At 35.6% G+C, this 20,816-nt stretch overlaps 1 long non-coding RNA gene across 1 annotated transcript in view; it reads left to right on the top strand.

Annotated features, from left to right (window-relative positions):
- The first annotated feature begins 256 nt into the window (after window positions 1-256).
- The window catches only part of LOC107209252, a 30,901-nt gene continuing 10,341 nt past the window's right edge, over window positions 257-20,816 (top strand). Inside the window, exons 1-5 of the long non-coding RNA XR_004498977.1 lie at window positions 257-489; window positions 1,751-1,821; window positions 14,188-14,276; window positions 17,040-17,229; window positions 18,102-18,235. This is a non-coding gene — a long non-coding RNA (uncharacterized LOC107209252). The remainder of the gene's footprint in view (window positions 490-1,750; window positions 1,822-14,187; window positions 14,277-17,039; window positions 17,230-18,101; window positions 18,236-20,816) is intronic.

Raw genomic sequence — 20,816 nt, 5'->3', positions numbered from 1 at the left:
GAAAGACAAGTGGAACTGGGCTTTCTTCAGTGAAACTTTTGTATCAGTTCTTTGATATGCAAAAGGCTGTTGTAAGCCAAAGTAGATGGATGCCTCTTGTGAAGAAGATTTATAGATGCACATAAATGAAACCAAGATACTCAGTAAATTAAGATAGAGGGAAATGAAATACATTTCCTAACATACTGTAGTATCTGTAGTTCTTGACATTTCCAGCAATTTCATACAAAGACTAGATACTGTCTTGGGGCAGAAAACAGTCTAGATTGTCTTGAGTGCTTTCAAGTCCAAAGACTTCATGAAAATAGTTTCATTTACTTACTGATGTTATTGGTTAACATTTGGTTTCAGTCTTGTGTGATTTTTATTGGAAAAGCTGTTTCATATGAGATGTTTGATCCTTAGATGAATCAAGAAGATATCTCGAGGATATCTTGGAGAGAGGAACACCTGTACTAATGATGAGTTATAAGCAAATCAGCTCACCAGGTCAGTTAAAATACATTTAAATTAGAGTGGTGTACACACATAGCTGTGTGATGTGTCGGTGCACCCTGGATAAGATCTGGGGTCTCTGCTAACATGAAATAAGGATGAACTGTCATATTATTCACTACTTCCAGAAAGTAAAATATTTATATTAAGAGATGGAAGTAGTGCAAATTGAGAATGGAGAAAAAACATTGTTACTTATAGGAACATGGAGAGGAAGTAGTGCTTCTTGATGTTTTATTGTTCATAATCCTGTAATCTTTCTATGTCTCAAACTGCTTCTGGGTGTCAACTCCTTTAGCCAAAAGGTGTTTTCAGCGAGGTAAATTACTTTAAAAACTATGTAATCTGTGTCCTTTGCACCCTGAATAAAATAATGCATTGGAAGAAAATTAATCCCATCCCCCATTTTGCTTTCTGTTAAAACTTTCCATTGAATTTGTAATGAAAAAGATAGCAAGTTATTTTTTTTTTTTTGTTTTAGCATAATTTCATTCCAATACCAACAGAAAAGTGACAGTAACTTTACCACTAGCTAAGAAATCTGTCCTCATTGTACATGGAATCTGTACATGGAATCTGTAGTCTTAGATCATTTTAAAAGGCTAAATTTTTTGTGGTATAAACAAAAATTAACTTTCCATACCTATTTATTATTAAATACATCAATGACAACTCAGAAGTTAGGTTTTACAATAATATACAGGATGTGGTGATGTTGTAAGAAGGTATTATTCATTTGTCTTGGGAAAATGTGAGAACAAATCTTGCCCAATATAAGAATTATTTTTTTAAAAACCCTGAACAACCAAAAACCCCCAAGCCCAAAACATATCTCCGTGTCTTTCTTTCATAATTCATGAGTTTCATTTTGCTGTGAAGCAGAATGATTTCAGTAGATTTCATTTTAAAGTGGCAGAGTAATCTTCTGTAAAAGTGAATGCTTAAGAATTTCTCCTCAGAATTAGTCTATCTATGTGTTTTGGATAGTCCTTCTGAAGATATTATTCCCAAAAGAAGTTGCTTTCACGATACTGTTGGTGTTCTCAGAGATTATACATGCCTTTTGGAGGGGGGACAGCAGAAGTGCGCATTAAATGTTAACATTTCCAAAAGTTTGGTATGACATATTTACTGTCAGAACATTTGTATTGTAAGTCTTGTATTTGCATATTGCTGTTCTTTCAAATGAACAATGGTCACAGAATACTGTTTTTTCTCTTATAATTGCTCAGTGTGCAGTTGTTTTTTTTTGCAGAAAAATGTTGACCATGACTGTGTCTCTCTAGAAGAGAATTCTCCTTCTAAAGACAACCTGAAATGTGACAGGTGAGACACATCGTGAAAATGTTTCTTTCCTTCTGATGAAAGTACTTGAACATAGTTCAGGATCTGCATGTAAAAGATACTGAAAATTAGTTAAAATGAATCCTACTTATCTGTGGCTGAGGCTGGGCACCTAGAACATGAGAAATGTGTATATTGTGGGAAAGCAATTATTTTCCCCTTTTAATGTAAGTAAATTATTTCATGCTAATAAAATTGGGATATAATTTGCCTCCTTACTTATGATGCAGATTTACAAGCAGTCCAAGAACTTCAGCAGCAGTACTGGCATGGTAGTAAGACAATTTGACAGATCACTCCTATCCAGCAGTAGAATACCTGGAGTTATTGTATAAAAGGGCAAGAATAGCACTGAATTTAAAAGCTAGTACCAGCAATGGAGAAAAGTTGATTTCTTTGCTAGTCTATAACATTCATGCAACTCACAATAGTGGTGTACAAATGATTCTTCAAGTGTAAGGACCAAACCAAATCTTGGGGTAAACTGTTCATGATACTGGCTGAAGGGATTTTTTTGTCTACATTGTCTTATCTATTGTCTAAAATTTGAATGCTTTCCACTGAAGGAAGAATTTAGTCTTACAGGTGCTGTAATCAGCCTGCAAAAGCCTTTTCTTTTTAACTTCATTAAAGGAAAATTAAGTTATTTGAAGAAAAATATATTCTCAAAGCACATTCACAAGTGTACTGAAGAACACATGCTATTTGTGCATGTCTTGAGAGAAAAATGTAGGTAGGGTTTAGATGAAAGCTGCTGCTTGATTCACTGGACCAGTTACATGGGAACTTGACTGGGAACGCATCATTTTTTTCTGGAAAAAAAAAGGTTATGTAAGCTTATTTAAAAATACAGTAGAACTGTGTATTCAGAGAGTGAGCTGAAGGCTTCTCGAGCTTTGGAGCTTAGTCCAAAGTAAAAGAAAACTACTAGTTCTATTTTTGACAGAGACTACTCTTATGATTTCTGTAGGCTGTCAGCCCTGAATCTCATTCAAATGTTTTGGTGTGTAATGGAACACATGAAATAAATTATGAAACTGACATAAAAGGGAAACTTATAGAAAGTTTTGGAAATTAGTGCTCAGTATTTTTCCAAAATCAGTTAATATCCTGCTGGTGGTTAAGGAAACTACCTGAAGGAATATAAATATATTTCATCATTTCAGAGTAAATAAATCCTACAAAACTCCAGAGAAATGTAGACATCAGGCAGAATTGTAGGAACTTGATGTCACAGTAGTTTCAGTGTTTTGTGACAAATATAAAATGAATGCACTAAGCATGCTATTTGTAAGAACTTATAAGAAATTGTTTATTTACTCAAAGCCCAGTTGGACTGCATGCTTAATGTATTTGAACTCCTACTGAGAACAAAATGAGGTCATGAATTTCCCTGATAAACATGAGTCTATACATATGCTTTCACAAACAGGGTTGATCCATAGAGTCTTGGTTTTTAGCTAAGGAATCATAAGATGTTTTGAATTGGAATTAAAGATCCTCTAGTCCAACCCCCATCCATGGGCTAGATCAGGTTACTCAACCTGACCTTGAGCACTTCCAGGGACAAGGCATCCACAGCTTCTCTGGGCAGCCTATTCCAGTGTCTCACAGAAGTGTTTCCTCCTTAGAGCCAATCTAAGTCTATCCCCATTCACTTTAAATCAGTTCTCCTTTGTACTGTCACTGCAGACTCTGATGTGAGTGGCGACAATCCTCCTCTTGCAGGAGGATTGTTATTTGATGTGACTGGGCACTGAGATGAGCCTGACTGGCTGGTAGCTCCTATGGTGGTCCTTATTAGCCTCTTTTAAAATGGATGAGTTATTCCCACTTTTCCAGTTACTGTGACTTTGCCTGATGGCCTTGACTTTTCAAATATGATGAAGAAATTCTTCTCAACTACTCCAGCCAATTCTTTCAGGACCTTGGGATGCATCTCATCAGGTCCAGTAGACTTGTTTATGTAATTAAACTGTCAGTGGACTGAATTGAAATGTGTGGTCATTCATGGAGTTGAAAATAAAAATTTTAGAGGATGTTCATTCTCAGCCTGTCTTAGTCTGTCCCACCTTGCCTTCTTGGTTTCAGGTTGAGTCTTTCAGTATCTTTCAAGAGCATTAATAAATGTACCGTACTGAAAATTTTTAAAGTAAACAATCTCCCCCCACAATCTCTTTTCAAATCTACCTGTAATCCACCGAATTTACTTCATGATGCTAAACAACTTATAGCTACTGGAATGCATTTTCCCAAATGGTATGAAACTGATTTATCCACATCTATGAACACAGGTATGAGTTCTAAAGTGCCTACTTTCTATATCAAGAATAACGCATGCTGCATTTAAGAATAGTATATGTGGTTCCAGAAGATAATCTTCAGGTCTGTTGGGCTGAAATAATGACTCTGTAACAGTTTTATCACTATGATGCCAATAAGAACAGGATGAGAGTATGTATGTCTGTCTCTTCCAAGTGTTGTACAATTTTCTGGTGAATAATGTATCTGCTATAAGTTAGAACACTCATTTGGCCACCATAGTATTTTTATCTGGGACAGTCTTGTGGCAAATAAAACCAAGATTAGGATTCTCTGCAGAGATACTACAGCACCTATTTACAATCTTTTTTCAATTGCATAATTTACTCCTTGGTGAAAGCTTTTTTTTACATTACTTGTTTATCCGTGTGATATTGTGATAATCATCCCTGCACTGTGAACTGAATTAATTGGTATTTCTCAACTGCAAATGCAATCCAAGCAATTGTTTTTGTAATTAAACTCAGTTTCCAGTTTACTTTACTTTGCTTACATTATCTGGTTAGGCAATCATTGTCTGGAACATAATAAAATGATCTAAATTACTGTTCTTGTAAGAATAAACCAAACAATAATTAATATGCTATTGCTTCCTTAGGGACATTCTTTGAAGATTTCAATGAAAAATTAGAGAAAGCAAAAAGAAATCAATAGAATATGGGAATTATGTTGCCATAAAGGCATATTTGAGCACTTCATTTCATTTGAAGTGCCTAGGGAATGTGAAAGAATTAAATAAAATGAAAAAACTAAAAGATTTCCTATGGCAGGAAGCCTTTGAGGCGAAAGTGTAATGAATCATGTGAGGGATATTGTTCAAGTGCAGTTCCTGTTCTAAGAACTGAATGAGTTAGGCCTCTACAAAACTATGGTGTTAAGTGTGTATACTGTTGTGTACACATGTGTGTGCCACTTTTTTTGTTCAGACTATTATAGGCATAGTTAAACTAGATTAGTGGCATTCTTCACTGTAATCCATAGTAGAATTCTAAGAAGCACAGTAAATACACAAACAGTAGCCTGTGGCCAGGCTTGCTGCCACTGACACATATACACTGCTGGCTGGTTGTGCCGTAGTCACTAAAAGGCAATTGTGTGAATACCTGTAAGTCTAAACATTTTTAAGTCTATCACATTAATTTCTGCTGCTAAATGAGGCCTTTAAATTCCTTGCTTTGCAAGTAGTGATGCCCCTGCAAATAAATTAAGAAAACCCCAAAACCCAACAAACAGTAAGAAATGCTAATCCTTCTCTAAAGCAGACTGCAAAAGTATTTCATACTAGTAATGCTTCCATGTTTAGAATAAACTTCATAGGTTGTCATGATTGAAAAGATGGTGCCTTTTCTTGGTTTATACTCCACCTGTATGGAAACAAGTTACAAATGTTCTGTGCCTCATTATATTCTTCAAATACATTTGCCTTTCCCCTGAGAGCAATGGCAAGCCCCTGAAGATTATCTTGGTAAATTGTTGGATGCCACTGTTCAGCTAAAAAGGAAATATGCTTTAAAAATGCCTTGCCTGCACCTTCCCTCACAAATCTTTTTTGTGCACTTTGCTGGTTTTTGCTATTAACTCCTCAATGAAGGGCTAATTTTTCCTGAATTCCTGGAAAACTGTTTGTGTATTCTGTGAACAGCTATGGATAAATAACACAAGTGTTGTGGTGTTGTGTTAACCATTCAATAGCTGCTAACACTGAGTGGCTGCTATTTTTAAAAAGATCTTATGTCTTATTGCAAAATGTATTGCTTTATCCAGAACTTCAACCTGGAGTTGGCTATGAGTGTATTTTATAAATTTTTTTTGTTCCAAACTAAGCTGTTGGAGTTTCTTTAGAATATAAGAAGACATAAGGATGTAGTTTAAATTGCTGCCAACTATATCGAGGCTGAGAAGAGCTGTGAAAAAATCTTAATTTTCCGGAGATGGTTAGACTTGGATGCACCAAATACTAGTTGCAAGGGGATTTTAAACAGATTTTATCCAACAGATACTGTGTCAGAAAGGAAGCAATATAAATTATTAGATTGAATGCACAGTCTATGATCTGTGTGGAATGGAACAATAAATCTAGTGCTATTATCACTAGGAGAATGGATGTAGATATAGAAAGCAAAATCTACTAAACCAAATGTCCAAGTCCAGCAATATGTTGAATTATATAGGATGTGTACTACATGTGAAATGGCTAAAGATTTTTAAACAAAAGATTTGGACAATTGATATTCAATATTTTACAATTATCTGTCCTTTCTGAATGGAAGGACGTAAGACTTCTGTTCAGAAAATACATGTAACTAATGAGTTTACTGACCTGCAGGAAGGAGCATGATTGTAACTAACCTTGTACATGTACACTAAAGTGTTTACTGGCTCATATTCTTAATGACTTTTAAATTTGTTTTAAGCCATAAAGCATGATTATTCAAAATTATTTGCATAACTAGAACATTCCAGGACCATAAAATTCAGAGGCGTTCCTGTGGTTTTGCTTATGGCACCCAAAAATATTTAATCAATTGACCTATTTCACATCCTAGTCAAAACCATAGAATGAAGAAATTTATCTGAATTCTTCAAATGCTGTAGCAAAATTTCCTGTAATTACTCTTTCTGTTTTACATATGGAGGACTTAAATTTACCCTATAATAATGTTAATTATCTTAGTCAAGCATTCAAAATTTAAGTGTGATTTTTTTTTTATCAGCTCACTTACTTGATGTAGTGGTTGTAGTCTATTGTATTGTACCTAATAATACCCAATGTAATTTGGACCATCTGGTAAATGTGCTCAGAGGAGGGTCAGGCCTAAGATAGGTAAGTTTGCAAATGAAAGATACTCATGGGAGCTTATGAAGCTCCAGATTTAGACAATGCTGTGTTTCATTAGCAAAAACTTGAAATAATCTCCAGCTTCATAAAGTAAACAAAGAGAATGTAGGAGAAAGCAGCAATGTTTAGCTTCAGATCCCATTCTGGCTTGATTGCAGTCTGTCTTTGGGCTTAGAACGAGTTGTTTGGGTTTTAGGTTGTTGATTCATGGTTCTGAAGAATCTTTTTTTTTTCTTTTTTTTCTTTTGGGCACAGGTACATTAGTGAGCTTAGAAATGTACACAAGTTGAGGCTGAGAATAAAGGTGTTACAATGACAAGTTTACTAGATGGGAGAAGTATGAGTCTGAAAATATATTTCACAGTCTTGCTCTCAAGTTAAAGTCTGCCAATTTTCAAAAAAGTCTTACAGAGATTTGGATCCTGTTGATTCTAAGCCTGCCAGAACTTTTACTGCTTTTGCATATATAGAGATAATTAAAAAATGACCTTTCCCCCAGATATGGCTATGGAAATAATTGTACTAACAGAAATGGTATGTTTAAAATGTTTTTTTAAATCAGTGTGGTCTATTATGCACAAATTTCTAGAATAGTATTTCACTGGGCAATAGTGTTTGAAGCTGTGACAGGTTGTGCAAGAGATCGATTAAGCCTTTTTAAATTTGGTATATAAATGAAAGTACCATTTCCAGTATAAAACTGGAATCTAAATTCAAAGATGTAGTTGATGTAGATGATGTATAGAAGTGACTACAGATTGAAGGCTAGTGCTGCAAGCCAATTCTTCCTGTATTATGCAACCAGTGTGCAAAATATTAGAATATTCTTTTGAACTAATAAATAAAATGAGAACAGTGCCTTTCTGTCTGACCTTAGAAGAATCTAGTGTACAAAAATTACTGTGGGTTGAATCTTTTCTTTCTTAGACTTGTATAATTCCATTAGCCATATGGGGTAGAACAGAATATAGGGGTAAGCATTTCCAGAATCTATTTTTGCTTCTCCTTTGTGTTCCTTAGAACTCACATCAGAGGTATGTTGTGTTTCTCTCCTTCCTATAGCAAATGGGCAGGGATTAGAGGGACATTGTGCTTTACTTTACCTGCTCCTCATTAACCAAGCAGCTGAGATACTGCAAGTGCATTGTGTATAGTAATTGCTGATAGTGAGGAATTACTACCTCTCTTCCCTAAGACTGGAGAGAGCTATTCATTTGGGGAGTGTACCTGAAGCACTTTTTCTTTCTTTAACAAAGCTGATTATGTATCTTCTTAGAATTGTAACAAAAACCTTCAGTTTTCCTGTGGTACTTCACAAATAAAAGTTTTCCTTTTTACTTAAAAAAATTAATTTCTTTTTCTTCTAGTTTTTGCTGCCTTAATGGCCTGAAAATATAATGTGCACACGTGCAGGATAGAACTGAGATTTTTTTTTTTTCAAGTGAACTCGTTATGACACTTCTCTCTGTAGAATTATAAATCCTGGCAGTTATTTTTTCAGTCAATTAAAGTTCTTATAGTTGTTCCCAGATTTGCTCTAATGCCATGTGTATATCTTTTAAGCAAAATGTACTCTGTACTAGATGGCTTTGTTTAGAGTGTTTCTAATAGAAATGTCCCTCCACATGTATCTGCTTGGTCTGTGTAATCTCTTGTAGAATGTTTTCTGGCATTGAAACGACTGTATGTTTAAGCAAACATACTTCAGTTTTTGCATCTCTGTTAGTAATTAATGTAGCTTGGGGTATCCCCAGTTAATTATGGGAACAACCAAGTTTTATCGAGATGTCTGCAATCAGGCATTTGGTTGTATACAGTATTTTAAAAAAAATTACAAAAAGCCCTTTGAAATTATGTGGGTGTGGTGAAACATTTGTTTTCCCTCTTTAAATTGTTCTAATTTGGGGCTAAATGTCAGGTCCACTTGATGTTTTTGAAGATATTCATATTGAATTGTACAGAAATAATACTTATATGAAACTCTGTCAGCTTCCAAGGTATTTCCCTTATTCTCTGTGCCTACTATTTGAACAGACAATATTGGATTTTAAGGGTATTCTGGAGTATCAAGTCATGGAGGTAAATCAAAATAGTTCAGGGAAGCAGAATGTGACCCTTCAATCACTCAAACTTTGTTCTGCAGGCATAGGCAGGGTTTTGGTGCAATAATATCCTTGAACTGGTGCTCAGCACAGAGGGAGTGTAATACTTGGAGAAATCCAGTTTCCCTGAAGTCAATGAAAATCCTCACTGCAAAGAATGGTAAAGTAGGGCAATAATAATCTAGGACTCCTCCTTCTATGGATCATCATGTGTAGTATGGGTATTTGTGTACAGTCAGACACACACACACACACACACACACACACACACATATATATATATATATATATATATGTAATGTTTGTATGCATATAGGTACTAAGGAAGAAGAGAGATGTACCTTAGTGTGCTTCACAAAGAGGCGTTATTTCTTTTTTAATAAAACATGCTTTATTCCCAGCAAGCCAGGAGAAACAAAGTGTCCTTTTCCTAATCCTGCAGTTTTGTTATTGGTTTTCTCACCTCATGTGTGAGTGGAATTGAGGTTGTCGCCTCATTGTGGTCAGTTCCACACCTTTTTCAGAGTAAACAGCATGCAAACTTGTATAAGCAGCATCTGAGCCAAGGTTATTTTACAAACCAAACTTTAATTTGTTATTGTTCTGGCATGTAGGAACGTGTGTGAGAGACCATGTGGGCTGGCTGTGGAAGGCACTATAAAAACTAAGAGTGGAATGCTCATCTGGAGTTGTTCTGTATTATTTATGAAAACTTGGGGCCCAATCCTGTCACCTTCTCTCACGCTAACCATCCCACTAAGGTCAACCAGTGATTATACCTCTTTAAGAATAATATATGTGCATAAAACTTTACTGGATTGGATATATGGATGGAATTTTCAAACTTCAGAGAAACCATGTCTGCTGCTGAAACTGTGTCAAGCATCCATTGGATGTTGAAATTTGTGCCTTTGAAAGTAAATAAAACTAAATTTATATGATCTGGAAATGAAAAAAGCCTTTGTATTTAGTTTTATCTTCTGTTTTAGAGGTGTTCACTGTAAGAACTTAATAGTGAACACCTATAGTGTGGGATTTATCAAAGAAATGTCATCAGTGAGAAGTGGGTTGCACTGTCCTGATATCTACTCCTTGGTAAAACATCAGCTAAAACTGAAAAATTGAAAGTGGAACATAAAGTTGACAAAAAGCAAAATTCTCTGCTGAGCACTGCAGACAAACCAGGGTAGCAATTACTGTCTGAAAATTATATATAATTAAAGATAAGATTGTAATTTGTGAATAATATAACCATATTTATTCTGAAGACTAATTTGTGTCAACTAAATATGATCATCAGTTTAGAAACTGTAACAATTTGATCTTAAGGGATACTCCCCCATTTTCTAGCTTCACTTTTACACAAGCAAATCAAGAGAAGTGGTTTTGACTTCTTTCCCAAAAAGTTGAACTTTTTTTTTTAGGGCACATGTGTCATGCGTTTTGGGTTTTTTCCTGCTGCTTGAACAACAGTCTTTCTTTTTGTGAAATATGTTATACATGGCCTAAGACCTATAGCTATTATAGGTATAAAACAAAACTAATTTTAGTAAATCCATTGAGACATATGGTAAAAAATTCCATTGACAGTATGATAAATGTGTCTTATATTTGGCATAGCTTTAACATACCACTTTTTATTATTTTTCCATAATAATCTCTCACATAAATAGGGCTGTAATCTAAGATTATTTGCAATGGGAAGTATGAAGTGCTCACAACATGCAACCAGGACTGTCTGCAGGCTGAAGTGTAACCCATAATACTGTATTTGAAGCTACTGTGTTTATTTTGAGGCCTTGCCCCAGGGACAGTATGAATTTGGTAGAAGAATTTGTTACCTTCCCAAAACTGCAGCCTCTGACAATTAAAGGTGCAAAATTCTCCCTGCTGGTTCTGAATTCTGGCTCCCCATGTAGTATCACATTGCATTAGTGGCCAAACAATAGTCAAGAGCAGTTGTCATTCAATATAAGACACATTTTGAAACAATTCAGATTTGGAACTGCTTTCAAAGCCAGTTAGATTTCTATAAGGAATTCATTAAAAAAACTGCCAAACACAAACAACTACTTTGAATGCTGAACCAATTATTTATGTACATAGGCTGCATATTGAAACAGTTTTAAATTTGTACCAGTTCATCTGAAGCAGAATCAATTTGGTAAAGGTATCAAACACCACTGCTTCATTAAACAAGGCATTTTTCCCTGCCACTTGCTGCCTTGCCACTGTTGTATCCATAAATCATCTGAAAAGAGTTTTTCATATCACTGTGTATGATACAGCATTCCACTGTTAGGTTAAGACTGAATGTAGTTCTCTGTGTTCCACATCATGCGTAACAGGCTGGAGCAAAGTAATTTTATGCATTTCTCTTTTGCTGCCTGTATAAAGCAAAACTTGAAGTGCACTTCTATAGGAAGTGGGATGTTTGAGCCCATCCCTGGGACACTCTTCTAAGTGTGTGTGTGTGTATATGTAGAAAAACAACAACTGTTTCCCAGGAGTTTTATTTACACAAAAACTGTCCAGGATTTGAATACCTTAAGTGGCTTGAGAATCCATAAACAATGAGCTTAACTTTTAGTGTTTAAATTCTACAACATCTATAATTCTATGAAAAATTTTCCTTAAATTTGATGAGCTTTAAGAAAAATTTATGTCTGGTCTAATGTTTTTGGTTTTCTGGTTTCAAGTTTTCTCACATCATCCCAATGAGAAACCTCACTCGGGTTCAGATGGTGCCAGCTCTGTGCAAATGGTGGCAGTGATCCCTTTGTCTAAGTACTAACTCTGACCCTGGCCAGATCAGCACAAATGGTGCAAAGCGGTTTTCTGCGACCCCTCTGCTTGCAAGTGGATGGAAGGAGGTCTCTATTATGTACCCCCCTGGTATGGCTCTCCTCACTTTCAGTAAACCATAGGAAAAGATTATTTTTTCCATCTTGGAGGGAGATTGTGGGGTTTTTCCAGTTGAAAGAGCCTCACGATCTAGGCTTGGGCCTTCACTTACATCTTCTTACCTTATTAAAAGGGGTACTCTTCTTTTTTCTTGATGAAGAAAATTAAGCAAAACAAATCACTTTTCATGTAGTCAACCACAGTGAAGTTAAGGGGAGGAAAAATTACAAGCCATGATAAATGTCAGCAGTCAATATTGTTTCTCTTTACAGAACCATAAACAAAATCATGCAACTAGTCTCTAAAAGGTCTTGATGACAGCTCTGGTAAATTTAAGCAATCTGGCTACAAAGATGAATAGCACATTCTCTCTCTCTCTCTCCCTGAAACTATTTAAATCTAATTAACCTTGTGTCAAACTCTCTGATTTCCCTCCAATGTTCTAACACAGGGCCTTAAACAATGTTGTTTTTTTCTTTAATACCAACTTCTCTTAAAATATTTGGTTTTAACATTTCTCCTTTTATTTGCCTGTGTACCAAAATAAATTATTACCTCAGTTATATGGCCATGACACTGAATCAGATGGTACCCACAGAAGAACAACAGGTTTTTTCTAGTACAGAAAGCATGTGTATACAATGTCTGTCTTGCTCTGGCTCTGCTTGGGTATTAGCAACTCTTGTTTTTGTCAGTCTTTCATTTCCTTCCATTGCATGGAATTTCACTTCAGTAAACCTAGAAAAATTTTTTTTTATTAAGTTCAGTAAGGAAAATTTATTACATACCTTTAGCTACAAATTATTAATTTTCTAGAGTTGTATAAGAACTATAGGAATATAGTATATATATTAGTATAATATGTATAGGAATGACTGCCTATCTTCTCCTGCTGTACTGACAGTGGACTAAATTCTCTGCTGTCTATAACCAAGGAGTCAGGAGAGTTGCCCGGGATGCACCTTGCTTCAGCATTTAGATCACTGATATTAAACTGGTTTCATATCTGTTACTCCTTTGGGATAAAGAGGATTTTACTTCTTTGACTAGTTTAGTTTGATTTTTAAGCTTTGAAAGAAGAAAAGTGTTTAAATGAAGAACAGTATAAAGGTAATAACTGGATTTTCAAATTGTTCCATTTTGTTAAGTGAAATCTTGAAGTTGCTTGGCCATTAGGCCAAATACTATAAAGGACTGAGAAACCCATAGTTATCTGGTTTGAAAATCTTTTGTTGACAGAACAAGCACAAAACAGCTGCAGTTCTTGTTCAAATTACTACATACCTACATAACTCCTTGAAGAAATCAGTAATTCTTTTCTTAATTCCCCAATGAGTAAAAAAACCCAACAAAAATTGCAAGTAAAACAAGTATTAGATGTTGGAAACAAAAAAGCCTGTAATAAAGGTATGTTCTAGTGGGCTCCATATAGCTACACAATGTTCACACAAAACATCATTTTAGTGAATATATTTGGGCAGGACGCTAACATCAAGGACTTCTGTTTACTCTCACCTACCTTAATACAGCGCAGCCAAGGGCAATTGAAATTTGTAGTGAATGTATTATGTACATCTAAATTCAGCCTGGCATTTTTCATTTATTTTTGGCAAATGCTTGATCAATTATTTTCAGTGTAAAGAATGTGTTGTCACACCCTGCTTCAGAAGGATGTTCACTGTTTTTTAAAGGACCTTATGTCTTCATTCTGAGACTGAGCCCTGCTCTGTAATTTCTGTTGCAGCATACCTGTCAGAATTCATAGCTGAGAAAAGCTACAGTAAAGGAAAGCATTTGCATGACTGGACAAATAATGTCAGCATCCTTTGCTATCAAAGTTTGAGTTAAGGTCTGTGTCCTGTGCAACAGAAAAAGTGCGTCTAGTCATGTCTTGTTTAACTTATTTTTTCTAACTTTTTTCTCTTATTTTCTACATCTGGTACTTTTTGTACAGATGACCACCTGCTCTTATAGACCAAACCAGCTGTTTAACAATGTTGTATTGTTGAGATAAGTTGTTGGTGGGTTTTTTTTTTTATTTCTCTGAAGTACTTAACAATTTTTAGCCTCTGATGCTCTTTAAAGTTCAAGTGCTTTTGAAGATAAGACATATTGCAGACACAGCATGTGATGGAATAAGTGAACATAGAATGCACTTTACTCTCTGTTTGATCTCTCTAGATGCTGATAATTGGTGGTGGCGTTGCTGGGCTGACTGCAGCAGTAGCTGCCAAAGCAATGGGAATTGCTGTCAGAAGATTTGATGCCAGGTAGAGTAAGAAAATATGGCTTAGAATCTAGAACACTTTTAACATGTTAGAAAATATTCTGGTTAAAGTTCTGCTTTGCTTTGCACTGAAGCAAGACATTGCAATTCAAAAACTATCTGGAAGGTTTCTTTCTGTCATGGGGCTACCAGAAATTTTAGTTAATTCATTGCTAATTAATGCAAAATTCAAATAATTTATTTCAATATCCAGAAAAAGAGAACATTGTTTAAAATATGCCGCCTCCTTACTTCCCAGGTCCAACTTAAGAAAAACATCATCTTTTTTCTTCCTTCCTAGGCTCAGCTGGGCACATTATACCCAGTCCATCGCAGTCCCTCTGAATGTGGGGTTGTGTGCAACTGTTTGACCCCCATCCCTCATGGCTGTCCCTACCCCAGCGTGGGTCACCCCTGGGCTCCTGTTCCTCAGATAGGGAACTCGCTTTGCTGAGCAGGGTCTGCTTCCAGGAGTGCCTCACCAGCTGCCTCTCTCCTCAGCACTCCATGTATGTCTCTCTGTATCTCTTCCCTTCTCCTGCCTTAGGAGATGATGTGTGTGAGCAGGAGTGCCCTGTGCTGGGCTGACAGCTTTTGGAGGGTGAGAGGCTGTTAATATGGGTTTAGGAGCCAGCTGGAACTGGATGGCACAGGCACTGCTCATACATGAACAGATTACTCCCTCGTGTACCAGGTGATTTGCCTGCTAGTGTTTAAAAGTGGTATTTGTAAAAGTGGAACTTATATTAGTTCAGGTCTTGTTCCAAGTAAGATTCTGCTTATGGCATTGGAGGACTCAAACATACGTCCCTATTAGCATAAAATGCATAGTGAAATATGCACGTATCTAGGTATTTACTAAAAACTATAAGTGAGTAATGGCTTCATGTTTACATTTTACCTGTTTTTAATCAATGATTTAGAGTATTTGCTTTGCTAATGATTTCCCAGTAATTTTCAATTCAGACTGAAAGTAATGAATAAATTATATTTACTTCTGAAAGCACCCATGTGTATGACATACTCCCTATACCCTCTCTATAAGAGTTACCGTTTCTAGTAAGACCTATTAAACTTCTTTGGTTTGCTTTCTTAAACATGAAATTGGGGAAGAAATCTTCAATCTTAAGCAGTAGGAGTATGATGGAGTCCATGAAACAATGATCAGTAATTATACAGAGCTGAGGCTGGGAGTAAAGTAGGAATTACTCATCCTGCAGAAGTTGACATTTTTCAGGTGTAGATTATACACCAGTATTTAGAAATAACTGATGTGCAGGGAAAGTACAAATAACCTCAGTGTTGCTCTAACAAATGAAAAAGTAATCAACATTACAGTAATAAAGATTGTCTTTCCTTGAAGTCACTGCAAGTCTGTCATGGAGTCCTTACAAAAGTGTTTTGGGGTAATAAAGCAAAGTCTTTCATAAGTAATAAAACCACAAATTGGAATATTAGTCAGAGATAATTATGCCTGTTTTATGCACTGTGACTTTTATAAGCATGGAAACATCCTTTTAAACAATGACATCCATAAATGCTTTTAAACGAGTTCCTTCATTATCAAGAATTTTGAGTGTTCAATTCCAGATATAGGAAAAGATAAACCACTTCAGAGATTTACATATTTTCACAATTTCAAAGTAGCGGTATAGAACAGTTTTTTCATATGAATGGTAGATTATGTGGGAGTACCATTAAAATTAATATAATTTTTTGATGAGGACTAAATTCCACTGTGATGTGGAAAAGCAAAGTCATGCTGTGTAGAATAGTAAGATGATATGAAGGTGCAACTATATGTTTGTAAAGACCCATTAATTGAAGGAGTTTAAAATGCTCTCATTTAAGAATTTGTGAATTTACCCAAGAAGGATAAATCCCAAACAGAAAAGGGCTGTGGGCTGTGAAGCAGAATGCTTGCTGCCACTGTCCCCCAGATCACAGGTGGCTGCAATGGCTTGTTCTGGAGAGCCAGGTGAAGTGTCCAGCTGCGGTGTTTCAATTTTACCCTGTATTGATGACTTCTGGGGCTGCCATACTTCATTGTTATGGTGTGATTTACTCCAGGATGCGTATGGAAGCCAACATGTGCAACTTCATATGAGATAAACTGGCGAGTTTAATGTCCAGATGGCTGTCCTGGAATGGTGTAATGAAAGAAAGAAACAAAAACTTAGGGTACAATGTTCAAGGTCAGAATTCAATGTAAATTGTTTTCAGAGCATGGCATTAGGATTTGTTTGGGTTTTTTTTTGATGTTCTGCTTTCATAATAATACTAGGGGATGTTAGGGACGTGGTATAAATCCAGATGTACTTGCAAGGAATTTAAGATTTGAAGGTATCACTATCTTCTTCCTTGGGATTGTCTGGAGTGCAGTTAATCTGTGAAACACATTGTGCAATGTGATTCTTATCAGACAACCATGAGGTGTTTTTTCATTTGAAGAAGTACTTGATTTCTTCTTCTCAAAAATAAGCACCATATGGTTTTGTAACCAGTTCCCTGACTGGCCTCCCAGCTCATTTAATCTCTGGCTTCCTGACAAAATTGCTGAATTTCTTTGGTCATGCATCAGAGTAAGCTATTAGTTTTACACAGAAACCTTAACTTGTAAAAGAAAGCTTTAGTAACTCATGTCTGTAGTAATATGCAAATTTGATTTACTAGCATGCATAAAGCAGGCATCAGATCTGTGGAGAACATGTGAAAAGTTTCCAACACATGAAAGCTTTGACAACTATTTATTTTGCTTTCTCATCAGGGTGTGGTGAACACTGGTTACAAGGACTTGCCAAGAAGAAGGGCTACTCAAGCCAGTAGCCTTTTTCCAGCAACATCTTGAAATTATTAAAGCTATTTCTCCTGAGAGAGAATATTTTCACTTTGAACAAAAGGACGATTTAGATTATAGGGCTATTGATTGTGTCATTAGAGGAATTTGAGTAATAAAGGTGAGTTTCAACACTAAAACATTTTTGATAAAAAACATATAAAATATGTTGTTTGAGAGCAGTGATTTTGTTAGGGAGTTTAGTCATTCTGAGGAAATGTTATCATTCAATGTCTACAGAATGTCTTCAATGTTGGGAAGTGAATTTCTTGCTTGTTTCAAGCAGTAAAATATGGGGCAAAAAGACTTATAAAAATGTCGATACTCTAAAATTACTGCTGTCCTTTAAACTCATGTTTTTGAAAGATGTGTTTTGAGAATCAGCTCATCTCCTGAGCTACTGTGCTCTGCCTTAGTAATAGAACTTCAAGTACTAGAGTTTATGGACTCAAATGAGCACGTATTGAACACAGGAGCTGAAAAGTAGCAATAGGTGAGCTTGTGTGTTACACAAAAGGACTTCAAGAACGCAAGTACTTTAAAGGCCAAATGGTCTGGTGACACTTACTACATCTTTGCCCCCCAGGGTCAGGAGAGGTGGAGCATTGCTAAGGATACAGTGTTTTTTTGTTGAAACAACCAGGGATTTAGCCTGAGAATATCAAACATATTTCAACCCTGATATGACATCATTAAGCTGTACCCAGTGTAGTCTCCATTGTAATAGCAGCCGCCCTCATGCCTTTCTGTATCCTTTAGCCCTGTCTTTTGGAGGAGAAAAAGAACTAAATATACAGTTAAATTAGGAGACAGCCTTAAGATCTGTAAATACTGATATTACTTGTGTGCTGACTGCAATTTTTTGTATGCAAGATGTTTCTTGAGATAAACTGATTCTTTTTCAGTCAAGTTGATTTTGGATGTAGTTAAGAAAAATTAATTTCTGTAGTCGTGGTGAATTGAAGATTGACAGGAATCCATATTTGCCTGCAGGTAGCATTAATCCAAAGTACAGTCATTCAAAACATTTACATATTGGCAGACTGGAATTACTTTTCAGCTAAGGAAGTGTTTGTAAAGAGAAGCATATTCATCTAAGCTTTTAAGGAACACAGTCTAGGATTTAGGTATGTTATCTTTCTTAATGTTTGTTTTCTGTGCTTTCTTTTGTGTCTGCTTTGTGTTGTTCTTGATTTTTTTTGTTTCATTTTTGTTCTTCCCCCTTCAGTGGTAAGTGTATTACATCTGAAATATATTAGGCCAAAACTGGTTTAGTAGAAACACAAAATTGGTTTTTACAACTGACTGCATTTAATGGTTGGTGCTATTTTGCAAATCAAGGGTTATAGTAATTAGTACAAAGCAAAGGCCAAATCCCATTCTATTTGCTCATGTGAATAATCCCACTAATTTCAGATGGACAAATAAGTAATCATGACAGAACTTTACTGAAACAGACAGCTCATAAAATAAAGAAAGGTAAAATACAGTAGGAATCCATCATAATGTTTGGGGGTTTTTTCTGCAACAGGAAGGTGCAAAGCATTATTTCAATAACATTTGCCAGGGACAGCACCCTTTCTATTAAAAAAAATGAAAAGATGAGCACAAGATCAGGAAGAGTCATATCCTTATAATCTAGGAAAATTATGATCACAACTGGAATTTATCTGAGAGATACAAGGGAATTTATCTATATTTCTTGTTACCAGTAGGCATTTTGATGATGAGCCATGCTAGGAATAGTTATGTAACAATAAAGAGAGCTTCTTTATTGTTAATAAGAGAGTTACTTAAAGGTAGCATGGACTAACATGGAAAAGGCACAGACAGTGGTAAATCAGGTTCGCTAATGTGTCCTGCTGCTTTCCAATTAAATGAAAGGCTAAAAATTCACTTTTCAGGGTCCTTGGTGAATCACCATATGCCTTTTGTTATCAATAAATTTCCTCTGATATTAATTATGTATGAAATAAAGAGCCAATATAGTATAGGTTAGGAACCCAATCCAGGGCCAATTGAAATGAACATAGGCTGTTCTCAAAAGCTTTTGGATCAGGGCCTGTGTATACGGCATAACTCCAGATGTCATTATCTGTGTTGAAATATATGTATGGAATGGAAAAATGAATCATATAGCAAGGTTTTGATTATGTTCAAGAGTACTCTTCTCATAAACAAGATTGTTATTCACTTTACATTAAAAATAATGATAGAATGAAAGAATAATGCAAATAACAGAAAAAGATACATATAGCACAGCTCTTTGAGGGTTCACTACCTTCAAGACTCCTGTTCAAGTTGAATGAGTAACAGTAGAAATATCTATTAGTTCAAGGAAAGCAAATTCTGGCAATATGAAAAGTTGATTTTAAAGGAGGAGGAAAGCAGAGAAGGAAGTCTGTTTCACTCATTCCTTAACCAAACTTTGTACAGCAGCTTAAAGTCCTCCCTTACTGTCTTCTCCCAGGGTCATGGACTTACCATGTTTTGTTCAAAGTATCAACCTTGTTTGAAGATCTAGTCTCCTTGATTAACAGTGGGCAATTTTGTATATGTTTTAAAGTTTTTGTTAAAAACTTTCATAAATGACAGTATAACTGGAAATTGAACTGTCATTTCTAAGAGTGAGATGGGAATATTTTGGCATTTTAGGCTTTGTCTTGATCAGAGAAATTAATTTTGTACATTGAGTTGCTCAGAGCTTACTTGGGTATATTTAACAAAACCTTGTGCGAGTGATGACAAAATATGTCTCCAAGTAGAATATCATATTATCTTGGATTAATGAAATGATCTGGTCTTTTCCTAAAGAGGGAAAAACATTTCCTTAAACCACTAACACATATGGTCAAAGAGACTAGTACTGGAAGTAATAATATTTTCTCCCAAGGAAGTATTGTTGAACTCTTTGTGTGGTCTGCATCTTTTAACAATGTTCAGATGCTACACTGTGGTCTGTATTTCTACTAATGCAGTAAAGGTTGTGAAAAGCCACTGGGGAATTTATGACATATTTGATTTTGGAGTTTTTCTGGTGAACCATTTCTCCATATTTGTCCAAGTGGAATATTTTTTATTTCATAAATTTAGTTTGGCAGTCCCATGTGCATCTGCTGAATCCTGGGGTACACACTTCATTCTCATGTTGGCTGAGTCTATTATTCCAAAATTAGTTTTCTGGCAAAAACAATGTACACAAGTTATGCATGCAAAATTATGATCAGGAAATGCCTTCTGCTATCATGGGTGTCTGTGACAACTTCTGTGGAAGAAGGATTTGGGTTCTGTGCCTGTTTTTGTTTTATGATTAATAAAGAAAAGTGCTTTTTTGCTCTTCTGAGTGCATAGTTTTTTTCTTTATAGGTTTGGCAGGTATTTTAGGACTGATGCTTGTTTCTCCCAATCCTTTTTTTAATGAAATAGTGAGCAGATTTATTCTTGCTTGGAATAGTGGTTTTCACACTACCCACGAAGTCACACCTGGCCTTCCTTTGCCTCTCATACCAGAAACTGTATTTATTATTCCCAAGTGAATTGTCTGGTGCCTTCTTCTCTCATATGCTTCACTATGACAGATTTGAGTTCATAAAAAGGAACCTATAGAAAATGAAAACAAGGTTAATGGCTTCTTCAAAATGAATTACAAATGAGATTACAATTTTAGTTCCTACCTCAAAACAAAAAAAATATCAACTTCATGTTTAT

The sequence above is a fragment of the Parus major genome, chromosome 10, assembly GCF_001522545.3.
Source record: "Parus major isolate Abel chromosome 10, Parus_major1.1, whole genome shotgun sequence".
Classification (NCBI taxonomy): domain Eukaryota; kingdom Metazoa; phylum Chordata; class Aves; order Passeriformes; family Paridae; genus Parus; species Parus major.
Note: the sequence above shows the minus strand (reverse complement) of the source record. Positions and strands in the feature narration are given on the sequence as shown.